This window comes from Mobula birostris, chromosome 6 (genome assembly GCF_030028105.1).
Source record: "Mobula birostris isolate sMobBir1 chromosome 6, sMobBir1.hap1, whole genome shotgun sequence".
Lineage (NCBI taxonomy): Eukaryota > Metazoa > Chordata > Chondrichthyes > Myliobatiformes > Myliobatidae > Mobula > Mobula birostris.
Window position 1 is genome coordinate 2,950,552 of NC_092375.1, and position 13,229 is coordinate 2,963,780.

Below are 13,229 nucleotides of genomic sequence, written 5' to 3' on the forward strand. Positions count from 1 at the left end.
GTCCCCCACTTTTCCTTCGCTACATCGATGACTGCGTTGGCGCTGCTTCCTACACGCATGCTGAGCTCGTTGACTTTATTAACTTTTCACCCTGCCCTCAAGTTTACCTGGTCCATTTCCGACACCTCTCTCCCCTTTCTAGATCTTTCTGTCTCTATCTCTGGAGACAGCTTATCCACTGATGTCTACTATAAGCCTACTGACTCTCACAGCTACCTGGACTATTCCCCTTCTCACCCTGTCTCTTGCAAAAACGCCATCCCCTTCTCACAATTCCTCTGTCTCCGCTACATCTGCTCTCAGGATGAGGCTTTTCATTCCAGGACGAAGGAGATGTCCTCCTTTTTTTAAAGAAAGGGGCTTCCCTTCCTCCACCATCAACTCTGCTCTCAAACACATCTCCCCCATTTCACGCACATCTGCTCTCACTCCATCCTCCCGCTACCCCACTAGGAATAGGGTTCCCCTGGTCCTCACCTACCACCCCACCAGCCTCCGGGTCCAACATATTATTCTCCGTAACTTCCGCCACCTCCAACGGGATCCCACCACTAAGCACGTCTTTCCCTCCCCCCCCCCCCTGCTTTCCACAGGGATCGCTCCCTACATGACTCCCTTGTTCATTCGCCCCCCCCCCATCCCTCCCCACTGATCTCCCTCCTGGCACTTATCCTTGTAAGTGGAACAAGTGCTACACATGCCCTCACGCTTCCTCCCTTACCACCATTCAGGGCCCTGGACAGTCCTTCCAGGTGAGGCGACACTTCACCTGTGAGTCGGCTGTGGTGATATACTGCGTCCGGCGCTCCCGATGTGGCCTTGTATATATTGGCGAGACCCGACGCAGACTGGGAGACCGCTTTGCTGAACACCTACGCTCTGTCCGCCAGAGAAAACATGATCTCCCAGTGGCCACACATTTTAATTCCACATCCCAATCCCATTCTGACATGTCTGTCCACGGCCTCCTCTACTGTAAAGATGAAGCCACACTCAGGTTGGAGGAACAACACCTTATATTTCGTCTGGGTAGCCTCCAACCTGATGGCATGAACATCGACTTCTCTAACTTCCGCTGATTCCCCACCTCCCCCTCGTACCCCATCCGTTATTTATATTTATACACACATTATTTCTCTCACTCTCTTTTTTCTCCCTCTGTCCCTCTGACTATACCTCTTGCCCATCCTCTGGGTTTCCGCCCCCCCTTGTCTTTCTCCCTGGGCCTCCTGTCTCACGATCCTCTCATATCCCCTTTGCCAATCACCTGTCCAACTCTTGGCTCCATCCCTCCCCCTCCTGTCCTCTCCTATCATTTTGGATCTCCCCCTCCCCCTCCAACTTTCAAATCTCTTACTAACTCTTCCTTCAGTTAGTCCTGACGAAGGGTCTCAGCCTGAAACGTCGACTGTACCTCTTCCTAGAGATGCTGCCTGGCCTGCTGCGTTCACCAGCAACTTTGATGTGTGTTACTACCTTGGAGATCCAGTTTTTCGGCTATCTCCCAGCTCCCTAAAATCTCTCTTCACCTTGCCTACCTATGTCATTGATGCCAATATGTATAAAGACATGACTCCTCCCTATCCTCCTTTAAAATGCCATGGACCTGATCCAAGACATCCCTGACCCTGTCACCTGGGAGGCAACATACTATCCGAGTGACTCAATGCACCCTCAGAATCTTGTCTCTTTTCCTCTGACTATGGAGTCTGCAATCATCACAGCTGTCCTCTTCACCTCTCTTCTCTTCTAAGTCACAGCACCAGACTCAGTGCCAGAGATCTGGTCACTACTGACCCCCCCCCCCCCCCACCGCCCGACAGCACCCCCCCATTGGTCTTCCCCCTCAACATTATGGCAAGTACTACTTTTATTATTGAGGGGAATGGCCACTGGGTGTACTCTGCTCTGGCTGCACATTTCCCTTCCTTCTCCTGATAGTAACCCAGTTATCTGCCTCCTGCAACCTATGGTGACTACCTCCCTGTACCTCCTATCAATCATCTCCTCATTCTCCCGTAAGAGCCAGTTTATCAAGCTGCAGCTCTAGTTCTTTGATACATTCTTTGAGGAGCTGCTCCTCGTAGCACCTGGTGCAGATGTGGTTATCCACTCCACTCTTTAAGAAAGGAGGAAAGCAGCAGAAAGGAAATCATAGACCAGTGAGCCTGACCTCAGTGGTTGGGAGGATGTTAGAGTGAATTGTTCAGGATGAGATGATGGAGTACTTGCTGACACGAGACAAGATAGGACAAAGTCAGCATGGTTTTCTTCAGGGAAAATCTTGCCTGACGTTCCTGTTGGAATTCTTTGAGGAGATTACAAGTAGGATAGATAAAGGGGGTGTAGTGGATGTTGTATATTTGGACTTTCCGAAGGCCTTTGACAAGGTAGCACACATGAGGCTGCTTACCAAGTTAACATCCTGTGATACTACGGCAAAGTTACTAACATGGTTAGAGCATTGACTGATTGAAAGGAAGCAGTGAGTGGGAATAAAAGGATCCTTTCCTGGTTGGCTGCCAGTGACTAGTGGTGTTCCGCAGGGTTCGGTGTTGGGACCATTTCTTTTTATGCTTTAATTAATGATTTAGATGATGGAATAGATGGCTTTGTTGCCAAGTTTGGAGATGATACAAAGATTGGTGGAGGGGCAGGTAGTGTTGAGGAAACAGGTAGGATGCAGATGGACTTAGACAGATTAGGAAAATGGGCAAGAAAGTGGCAAATGAAATACAATGTTGGAAAATGCACGGTCATGCACTTTGATAGTAGAAATAAGTGTGTGGACTATTTTCTGAATGGGGAGAAAATCCAAAAATCTGAGATGCAGGGGGACTTGGGAGCCCTTGTGCAGAACAGCCTAAAGGATAACTTGCAGGTTGAGTCGGTGGTATAGAAGGCAAATGCCATGTTAGCATTCATTTCAAGAGGTCTAGAATACAAGAGCAAGAATGTGATGCTGAGGATTTATAAGGTACTGATGGGGCCTCATCTTGAGTGTTGTGAACAGTTTTGGGACTCTCATCTTAGAAGAGATGTGCTGGCATTGGAGAGGGTCCAGAGGAGGTTCACAAGGATGTTTCCAGGAATGAAAGGGTTATCATATGAGGAATGTTTGATGGCTCTGGGTCTGTACTCGCTGGAATTTAGAAAGATGATGGGGAATCTCATTGAAACCTTTTGAATGTTGAAAGACCTAGACAGAGTAGATGTGGAAAGAATGTTTCCCATGGTGGGAGTGTGTAGGACAAGAGAGCTTTAGGGTAGAGGGGCACCCTTTTGAAACAGATGCGGAGAAATTTCTTTAGCCAAGGGGTGGTGAATTTGTGGAATTTATTGCCATATGCAGCTGTGGAGGCCAGGTTGTTAGGTGTATTTAAGGTAGAGATTGATAGGTTCTTGATTGGACATGGCATCAAAGGTTATGAGGAGAAGGCTGGGACTGGGGTTGAGGAGGAGAAGAAAAAAGGATCAGTCATGATTGAATGGCGGAGCAGACTCGATGGGCCAGATGGCCTAATTCTGCTCCAATGTCTTATGGTCTTTATCCAGGAGGCTGGAGCTCTCCCAGAACTTCCACATCTCACCTGCAGAACAAAACAGAACACCTGGAGCAATTCTCACTGCACTAACTGTGCCTAACAGACAAGAAATGAAGAGTATAGAAATTCAAAGAAACTTACCAGATACTTAACTGTCCTAAGCCTGGTGAGCCAAAGCCACTCCGACACTGGCCCTCTCACACTGATGTCAGCTCCATGAATGGCCTCTCTCCTCTCACCTGCCTTATTTGTATTTGTCTTTTCTAATTAGTCCCAATCAGTGATTGGTTGCAGTCCAACACCAAGAAACTGCTGCAAAGCATTGCCTTTTTCATCTTGAGTGCGAACCTAAGTGAAAAGGTTGCTCTCTTCTTATGCTGCTGCTCAGTGATTGGTCACAGTCCATTCCTTATTAATCTGCTCTCCATCATTATGAATTGAGCTGACCATGCCTGAAATGAAAGGGCAAAAGCCCCCAGAAGCTGGCTCAAGTGACTATACTTCAAGTGTAAACCATGGTTCTGATAGACAATATAGCTGAATCTGACCAGACCTGTTGTTCTTTTTTAACTGAGATTTTTTGAAGTAACAATTGATGGGAAATTGATCTTGGGACCTTCTGGTCTGTATGTTTTATTGGTTTATTGTTTAAAAATTCACTGACATAAATATAGTTGTGAATTGTTGATAAATGAGCTATTAGAGGGATTCACAGACCAGTCCATTTCATCTGATACATTCATACACAGGGTATCTGACAGTAAATCATTAAAAACTATCAATGAAATACTGGGTGATTTCTGGGTAAGTGAACCATCAAAACGCTAGGTTTACATTTAATAAAACATTGAAGATCCATCCCATTGAAACTTCTTAGTTCAAGTAAATAATGTTTTTAATTGTATGCATAAAGGTGAGAGCATGTGGGGGAAGTTATCTTTATTCAATCGAAGTTATTTTTCACATAGTATAATCAATTAAAATAGCATCTCTTTGAAGCTAATTTGAAGCCAATTTAATGCACACTGATTAATTAATACTACACTAACGCATTTGACTGATCCATCACCCAATTTGGTATCAGGTGAAAAAACTGATGTTCACACCAAATTCTTTCTTTGAAGAACAAAACAAATAACTCAAACACGAGGAATTCTGCAGATGCTGGAAATTCAAGCAACACACATCAAAGTTGCTGGTGAACGCAGCAGGCCAGGCAGCATCTCTAGGAAGAGGTACAATCGACGTTTCGGTCCGAGACCCTTCATCAGGACTAACTGAAGGAAGAGCTAGTAAGAGATTTGAAAATGGGAGGGGGAGGGGAGATCCAAAATGATAGGAGAAGACAGGAGGGGGAGGGATGGAGCCAAGAGCTGGACAGTTGATTGGCAAAAGGGATAAGAGAGGATCATGGGACAGGAGGCTCAGGGAGAAAGAAAAGGGGGAGGGGTGGAAAAACCCAGAGGATGGGCAAGGGGTATAGTCAGAGGGACAGAGGGAGAAAAAGAAGAGAGAGAGAAAGAATGTGTGTATATAAATAAATAACGGATGGGGTGCGAGGGGGAGGTGGGGCATTAGCGGAAGTTAGAGAAGTCAATGTTCATGCCATCGGGTTGGAGGCTACCCAGACTGAATATAAGGTGTTGTTCCTCCAACCTGAGTGTGGCTTCATCTTTACAGTAGAGGAGGCTGTGGATAGACATATCAGAATGGGATTGGGACGTGGAATTAGAATGTGTGGCCACTGGGAGATCCTGCTTTCTCTGGCGGACAGAGCGTAGGTGTTCAGCGAAATGATCTCCCAGTCTGTGTCGGGTCTCGCCAATATATAGAAGGCTACATTGGGAGCACCAATCCTATACAGGGTACTGGTGAGGTCGCACCTGGAGTACTGTGTACAGTTCTGGTCTCCATACTTGAAGAAGGATATACTGGCTTTGGAGGCGGTGCAGAGGAGGTTCACCAGGTTGATTCCAAGGATGAAGGGGTTAACCTATGAGGAGCGATTGAGTCACCTGGAACTATACTTTCTGGAGTTCAGAAGAATGAGAGGGGATCTTATAGAAACATACAAAATTTTGAAAGGGATAGATAAGATAGAAGTAGAAAAGTTGTTTCCATTGGTAGGTAAGACTAGAACTAGGGGACATTGCCTCAATGTTCAGGGGAGAAGATTTAGCACAGAGATGAGGAGAAACTGTTTTTCCCAGAGAGTGGTGAATCTGTGGAATTCTCTGCCCAGGGAAGTAGTTGGGGCTTCTTCACTAAATATATTTAAGATACAGTTAGACAGATTTTTACATAGTAGGGGAATTAAGGGTGATGGGGAAAAAGCAGGTAGATGGAGCTGAGTTTACGGACAGATCAGCCATGATCTTATTGAATGGCAGGGCAGGTTTGATGGGCCGGATGGCCTACTCCTGCTCCTATTTCTTATGTTCTTATGATGAGTCTGTTCATTCTTGCTTCCTCACCTTTCAAAATCTTCTGCTTATCCAATATTCTTTTTCCCTTCAAGCAATTGCTCCTAATCTGCTTTTGCTCGTTCCTATCTTACATTATTGAAATCAGCCCTCTCCAAGTTAAGGCCTTAACTCCAGCACCATCCTTATCCTTTTCCTAAAACTACAATGAAACATTAAATTATGGCCACGGAGCCCAAAGATGCCCTCCACAGAAACATCCATAACCTTCCCACCCTCAACCTATTGTCAGACATCCCACCTTTCCCGGAATTCCGGGAGTCTCCCGCATATGAATAGTGGCTCCCTGATGCCCGCAACTTATATACAATGTCCGGGGAATCAATATTTTTGAGAGCGAGCGAGCGAGAGAAAGCAAGAGAGAGCGCGAGAGTGACCACGAGAGAGAGTGCGTGCGCGAGGGAAAGCAAGAGAGAGCGCGAGAGTGACCACGAGAGAGAGTGCGTGCGCGAGAGAAAGCAAGAGAGAGCGCGAGAGTGACCACGAGAGAGAGTGCGTGCGCGAGAGAAAGCAAGAGAGAGCGCGAGAGTGACCACGAGAGAGAGTGCGTGCGCGAGAGAGAGAGCACGAGAGGGAAAGCAAGCGAGAGCGCGAGAGAGAAAGCAAGTGAGAGAGAGCACGAGAAAGCAAGCGAGAGAGAGCGCAAGAGCAAGCAAGAGAGAGAGCGAGAGCGCGCCATAGCAGAGTGTTCCAAAAAAATATAAAACGTACGTCACCCCAGACTACCCTAAAGTGTACCCCTGCCTAATAGGGGTCAAAATATGACAGTTTTGCTCGCTGCACTGTTTGCAACAGTGACTTTTCTAATGTCCATGGTGGGTTAAAATGTAAAAGTCATGTTGAGGTGAGTTTAACAGGTGTCATTCGTTCATTAGCATAGCTAACATTATTTGAACTAGCTGGCTAGCTGCTAAGGAGCTACTCTATTGCAGACATCCCACCTCTCCCGGAAGTCTCCTGCAAATTGATGGAGCTACCTCCCTGAAGTGAGTTTTTGCAGGGTGGGATGTCTGTCTTGCACATCCCCTTCCCTCATACGACTCTTTGCACACTTCCCTTACTCTATTGCAATCCCATTCAAAACTGGGGAAGTCAGAATCCCCCATACTACTAGCCTGTTGTTTATACATCAAACTGTGATCTGACAACATATCTGTTTTCTAATTCCTGCTAATGATTGGGAGGCCTATAATATAACCCCATCAAAGTGACAGCCTTTTCTTACTTGTAAGTTGTACCCATACACATTTGTCAGTGTTGCTGAGTGCTGCAGTAATGCTCTCCCTGATCAGTTGAGTCACGCAGTCCCCAGTCACATCTGAAACTTGTGTTCTCCAGTTACGGCAGAGATTTTTAAGAGGCTCTTAGACAGGCACATGAATGTGCAGAGAAAGGAGGGATATGGACCATGTGAAGACAAAATGGATTAGGTGTCATTGGCTTAATTAATTCTCTGTGTTGCCCTCTCTCTCTTTTCTTTCTCCTCCTGATGTATCTGGTTCCCCTTACACACACCCTACACTGCCATGCCCTCCTGCCCTCCATCACCCTTCCTTCCCCCCTCCATTAACTCTATTTGCTCATAAGCCGCACTCTCCGCCGAGTTCCCACTCGTATTGTTCCCTTATGCCCAGCCCACTGCCCATAATTGTTTCCACAATCCACCTTCCTTTTCTATCAGCATCCATCATCCACAGCCCTTTGTTGCTTCCACCTTTCACCTTCCAGCCTCATTACTATTTCCACTCTCCCCTCCTCCATTGTCTATCACCCTTCTCACCTGGATCCAGCAGCCTGTCGGCTCTTGTCGGCCCCTTCCCCACATCTCTTTGTACTGACTCTCGTCTCAACTCTTCCAGTCCACAAGAAGAATCTGAGCTTGAGACACTTACTGTCAATTTTTCTCTGCAGTTGCTGCACCCAAGGTTTTTGCACAAGCACTGCAGCATCTTGTATTTTGCATCCCCCCCCCCCCGCCAAGGCTGTTGGGACCCCTTCTAGTTCAGGTACAACCTGCCATATAGTCATATAGCATGGAAACAGGCCCTTTGGTTCACAAAGATCCCCATCTGAGCTAGTCCCATTTGTCAGCATTTGGTCCATATCCACGTACCTGTCCAAATGGCTTTTAAATGTTGTTACCGTACATGCCTCAAACATTTCCTCTGGCAGCTCATTCCATATACCAACCACAGTCTGGGAGAAAAAGATCCTCCCACCTCACAAATCTGTGCCCTCTAGTTCTTGATTACCCTACCCCTGGAAAAAGACTGAGCATTGACCCTGCCAATGCCCCCATAATTTTATACGCCTCTATAAGGTCATCCTTCATTCTCCTACATTCCAATGAACAAAGTCCCAACTTGCCCAACTTCACTCCTTCTCTTCATTATTCAGTACCTAGAGTTTTGGTAACATTCTCATAAATCTCATCTGCATCCTCTCCAGCTTAATGGCATCTTTTCCTAGAGCAGGGCAACAAAAACTGGACACAATATTCCACATGCAGCCTCACCAATATCTTGTATAACTGCAATGAAACTTTCCAATTTCTGTACTCAGTGCACTAGATTGAAGAAGGCCAGCATGGCAAAAACCTTTTTCACCTCTCTGTATATCTGTGGCACCACTTTCATGGAACCATGTACTTCTAGGTCCCTCTGTTCTACAACACCACCACCAGGGTCATGCCATTCATTATGAAAATCCCATCCTCATTTGTCATCCCAAAATACAACATCTCATATTTATTCAAATTAAATTCTGCCATTCTTCAGTCCACTTCCCCAGCTAATGAAGATTCTCATGTAAATCCTGATAACTATCTTCACTATCATTGTAAATGTAAATGTTGATAACGATCTTCACTGTCAGTCCACTTTGCCAGCTGATGAAGATCCTCCTGTAAATCCTGATAACCATCTTCATCGTCAATGACCACCTATTTTAGTGTCATCTGCAAAGTTATTAGCTACATCTTTTTCTTTTCGGACATGTCATTTGGTCCCAGAAGAAATCCCAATAATTCAAAAATCTGTAGACTAATCCCTGTTCCAGCTCCTTTTAGCCCCACTTTGTCCTACCTTCCTTTCCCTATATTCTCTGGCATGTGACACAGGGAGTAATCCTGAGATTATAACCCTGGAGGTCCTGTTTTTAAACTTTGTACCCAAATCTCTAAATTCCCTTTGTGGGGCCTCATGTCCCTTCTTCCCTCTGTTGTAAATGCCAACATAGACCAAATGTCCCATGTCAGAAAGTTCTGCACCTGCTCCAACCATCCTGCCCAGGAAAGATCATCACATGGCCACAGAGATGTCTATCAAATTCCTTGACTATTGTGTCACTTAAACTCTTTTCCTTCTGCTAGTTGTGTTTGCACATGGCTTATTTCAAACATCATTACCCTTGCCTTCGATATTAAAGATGGCACCAAAGGAAATCTGTGTTGATTGTTCAGATTGTTGGGCTACTTTACCTTGCTGCAACTATTGAGGTTTCCAAATAAGAGTCAGTCTGAAGTAAAAATGGAAGATTGAAGATTCAAGATTGTTTGAAGTCATTTTCAATACACAAATGTAAAGGAGCACAAAATAGTTTTTACTCCTGATCCAACACAGCACAAAAACATTCAAAAATGAACAGAACACAATAATAATTGGAAAAACCTCAATAAATAGAAATGCATAAAATAATTTATGTGCATGGATGGATTGTATGTGACGCTAGGTATAGGAATGTCTGTTTATAAGGTGGCTGACAGGAAATGATGAAGTAGTGGTGATGTGGAGTTGAGTGTGGTGGGGTGAGTTCATGGTAGAGATGTTAATCAGCCTTACTGCTTGAGGACAGTAACTGTTTTTGAGTCTGGTTGTCCTGACACACAGCAGGGTGGGTGGGATGCTTCATAATGTGGAGCCTTCCTGTCTGCCATACTGCAGTTCCATACTATGCTGCAGCTTGTTAGAATGCTCTCTATATAATGACGTGATATGCATAGTCTAGCTCTTCAGCTCCTCAGAAAGTAGAGGCGTTGGTGAGCTTTCCTGATTGTGTAGGATATGTTCTGGGACTATGAGTGTTATGAGATGGCCCCAACTATGCCAAGTTCCAGGATTTAGACACTCAGACTCCCTGGAGTATGGCTAGCTGAGGCGACCCCCTTAAGGGTTCAGGATGGTCCCACTAAATGGTAATCATGTTTCAAGTGCCAAGAATTGAGTATTTAAGGAACACCTGAACTGTGGTGTTTAATTGTGCTATCATCTAGTGTTAGTTTTGAGCTCAGATTTAGTGTAACACTGTGTCTCAGACCTTGCTTCGGATACCCCAGCATTTGGGTCCAATTCATCCTCATCACAGTGCTATTGAGCCACAGTTCTATGATTTTGCCATTTGAGTATTTCTTTGTTTTTGGAAAACATCTATCCTGCACCTTCCTCATTTTCTCCAGAAACTCACACCATGTTGTTCTGCTGTTATCCCTGCCAACAGCGCCTTCCAATTTACCTTGACCAACTCCTCACTCATACCACTGTTATTTTCTTTACTCCACTGAAATACTGCTACATCAGACTTTCTCCCTATCAAATTTCAACTTGAACTCAATGATATTGTGATTACTGTCTCCTAAGGGTTCTTTTACCTTAAGCTTCCTAATCACCTCCGGTTCATTATAGAACATTCAGCCCAGTATAGCTGATCTTCTAGTAGGCTCAATGACAAACTGCTCTAAAAAGCTATCTCTTAGGCATTCAACAAACTCATAATTAAACCACATAATGGCCGAGAATCACTAACTCCACTCAAGTCATGAATACAGCTTTCAAGATGCTGAAAGGAGTGCAGGTATTCACAAAACTAGACCGACTGAATACATACAATTTGGTCCATATTAGGGAAGACGATGAGTGGAAAACTACATTCATTACACTGACAGAGTACTTGCAATACTCTTCATACACATATGTACAAAAACCGGCTTGGGACTGGGCTGTAATATTGCACGATGTCCTACGCTTGGCTTTTTATTTAGGTGCTACCTTTCTTTGCCTGGTGTGTGAATCTACTTCAGATTTTATGTGATTAATCACTTAAACTCTCACCAATCAATGTAGTCACCTTCAATGAATTTGGCATGTCCCCACCGATACTTCCCAATTTTTATCCATATACCATAGGCTTAGTATGGCAACTACTCTGACTGTGATTGCAAGAAACAGCGGAGAGTAGATACAGCTCAGCACATCATGGAAAACAGACTCCCCTCCATGGATTCCGTCTGTACTTCTCACTGCCTCAGTATGCAATATAATTAAGGACTCCAGCCACCCCAGACATTCGCTCTTCTCCCGTCTTCCATTTGGCGGAAAATACAACAGCCTGCAAACATGTACCACCAGGCTTAAGGACAGCTTCTGCTCTACTGTTAGAAGACTATTGACTGGTTCCCTTGGTATAATAAGATAGACTCTCAATCTGTATCATTATGACCTTGCACTTTACCTACTTTAAACTGTTTATCTGCATTGCTCTTGCTCTGTAACTGTAACACTGTATTCTACATTCTGTTACCTCAATGCACTGTGTAATGAATTGATCTGTCTGAACAGTATGCAAGACAAACCTTTCACTGTACCTTGATGCAAGTGCCAAAAATAAACCGATTTCAATTCACTTTTGATGGTTATGATTTTTGAGTTTCCTACCATCTCCACTATGTAAAGTGAATGTATAATTAATAATTTCTAACCACATAGTCCATTACTAAATGTATTGTGAGCAGTTTTGAACCCCTTATGTAAGAAAAGATGCGCTGGCATTGGAGAGGTCCAGAAGAGGTAAACAAGAATGATTCCGGGAATGAAAGTGTGACATATGAGGAGTGTTTGATGGCTTGGGCCTGTACTCATTGTAGTTTAGAAGAATGGGGAGGGGGTGGAATCTAAAGAAAACCTATCAAATATTGAAAAGCATAGACAGAGTGGGTGTAGAGAGGATCTTTCCTCCAGGGCTGCAGCCTCACAATAGAGAAATATTTAGATAGAACAGAATTTCTTCAGCCAGGGGGTGGTGAATCTGTGGAATTCATTCCCACAGGTAGCTGTGGAGGCCAGGTCAATGGGTATATTTAAGGCAGAGATTGATTGTTTCTTGATTCATCAGGGCATCAAAGTTTACAGTGAGTAACAGGAGAGTGGGGTTGAAAGGGATAATAAGTCAACACTATGGAATGGTGGAGCATACTTGATGGGCTGGATGGCCTAATTCTGATCCTAAGTCTTTTGTCCTTATGGTATTTTCACAAGAAAGAGGAACTTAAGCACTGTATAATTAGTTTTTCAATATCTGTTCAGATTCTGCTCAGATTGCCTAGTAAAACATATGGCATAAGCTGTGCATATGTATAAAACAGGAGGTGCAACTTGTGGACTTACTTCACTTCCAGGGACTCTACAGCTTATGATCTGAGTATTATTTGCTTAGACCATAAGACCATAAGACAAAGGAGCAGAAGTCGGCCATTTGGCCCATCAAGTCTGCTCTGCTATTTTATCCATTCTCCAATTTAGTCCCACTCCCCCGCCTTCTCACCATAACCTTTGATGCCCTGGCTACTCAGATACCTATCAATCTCTGCCTTAAACACACCCAATGATTTGGACTCCACTGCTGCCCGTGGCAACAAATTCCACAGATTCACCACCCTCTGGCTAAAAAAATTCCTTCGCATCTCTGTTCTGAATGGGCGCTTTTCAATTTTTTTTGTCATGCCCTCTCATACTAGACTCCCCCACCATGGGAAACAACTTTGCCACATCCACTCTGTCCATGCCTTTCAACATTTGAAATGTTTCTATGAGGTCTCCCCTCATTCTTCTAAACTCCAAGGAGTACAGTCCACGAGCGGTCAAATATTCCTCATATGTTAACCCTCTCGTCGCTGAAATCATTCTAGTGAATCTTCTCTGAACTCTCTCCAACATCAGCACATCCTTTCTTAAAATAAGGAGCCCAAAACTGCCCACAGTACTCCAAGTGAGGTCTTACCAGTGCCTTATAGAGCCTCAACATCACATCCCTGCTCCTATACTCTCTTCCTCTAGAAATGAATGCCAACATTGCATTCGCCTTCCTCACCACCGACTCAACCTGGAGGTTAACCTTAAGGGTATCCTGCACTTTTTACTTTTGTATTATT